This window comes from Chlamydotis macqueenii, chromosome 7 (genome assembly GCF_036417535.1).
Source record: "Chlamydotis macqueenii isolate bChlMac1 chromosome 7, bChlMac1.mat, whole genome shotgun sequence".
In the NCBI taxonomy this organism is placed as follows: domain Eukaryota; kingdom Metazoa; phylum Chordata; class Aves; order Otidiformes; family Otididae; genus Chlamydotis; species Chlamydotis macqueenii.
In genome coordinates this window covers 11,201,711-11,201,949 of record NC_141562.1, presented here as the reverse complement: position 1 = coordinate 11,201,949, position 239 = coordinate 11,201,711, and positions in this window count along the sequence as shown.

Sequence of the window (239 nt, the reverse complement as noted above, 5' to 3'; positions counted from 1 at the left end):
AAACCATAATTAACTTGGAAGACTCCCTGGAATTTTAAGTTTCTCAGCCTTCCAGTCTAACTCTTGAGTAATAATAGTTTTTAGTATATAGCTTGTAAGTATTGAGGCTAAAGTTTTTTTCTTTTAGCTAGAGCATTACTACTAGCTGCAGTCTCAGCTGTACTTATTATCGCTAACATCTAAATAATTGCCCTAGTAACTGGGGAGGTTATCTCTCTCTGAAATAATGATGCTACGTC